Source organism: Penaeus monodon, chromosome 9, assembly GCF_015228065.2.
Source record: "Penaeus monodon isolate SGIC_2016 chromosome 9, NSTDA_Pmon_1, whole genome shotgun sequence".
NCBI lineage: Eukaryota > Metazoa > Arthropoda > Malacostraca > Decapoda > Penaeidae > Penaeus > Penaeus monodon.
This window is the reverse complement of record NC_051394.1, coordinates 23,962,497-23,963,609: the sequence shown is the minus strand read 5'-3', so window position 1 is coordinate 23,963,609 and position 1,113 is coordinate 23,962,497.

Here is a 1,113-nt window from a genome sequence, read left to right as displayed (position 1 = left end):
CAAAGGAACTAACGGTTTGTAAATTATAAGCAATAGCAAAAGGAACTTAGTCATAACCTGTAATTCTCTAAAGAAGTTCTATGTTCATTAGCTCTGAATATGTGTCCATGTATCGAAGGAAGTTATGCGGTTTACCACAAACCTCACACACACATTCACATTCACACTCTCATTCTTACTCAACGCCACTCCTTCCACAAGTCCCCGTCCTTTTACTACCTCCTCCCTACAAATCTTTTGAGTACTATGTTAGCCCAGCCAAATGGGATCGATTTTTTGTGATCCCGTCTACATTACAATGCTTGACCTCCCCCCTTCATGTCTATATTAGCGTAGAATCCCTCTCTGTCCGACCACAGTTACCTCCCCCCTTCAGTCCTCCCAGTGGGGTGCAAGATCATCTCCTATGCAGACGATCTTGCTATCATCTCCACTGGACCATACTGCCTAAACAAAGCCCAGCGTTGTCTGGACCTGGTATCCGAGGAGTGTTGCAGGACAGGACTAAAGATCTCTGCAGCCAAATCCAAAGCCATGGCTCTGAGACAGAGAGTTCAAGGCACAAGTCTGAAAATCCAGGGAATGGACTTGGAGTGGGTTCAGGACTACCTCTACCTTGGGGTAAGGATAGACCGGACCTCTCCTTCCGCAAGGAGGTCCAGCACCTGCTTGACCGAACAAAGGCAAGACTGTCTGTCATGAGAGCAATGAGTGGAAGACGCATAGGGGCCAGACACAGAGTACTAAGATCATTCTATGTACATGCTGTCAGGCCCATTGTAGACTATGCCTCCCTCGCTCTGATTGGCATTAAGAGAAAACATAAAGACCAACTGGAGACAGTCCAAAACGAAGCCGCCAGGGTCATTCTGGGTGCCCCAAGGTGGGCGAAGGTCCTCAACCTCCTAGTGGAGGCAAACCTTCTCCCCTTGGCCTCACGAATCGATCTAATGGCAGCACAATTCTTATCAAAGGTCATCCAGGCTCCCAGGAACACAAGCCTAAGACATAAAATAGTCAGACGCCTAGAACAAGATAACGAGCTGTTTGCAAACCACTACTGTCTGTCTCACACAGCCAGGGTGTTAATACGCCATCAGCTCAAAGAACCGC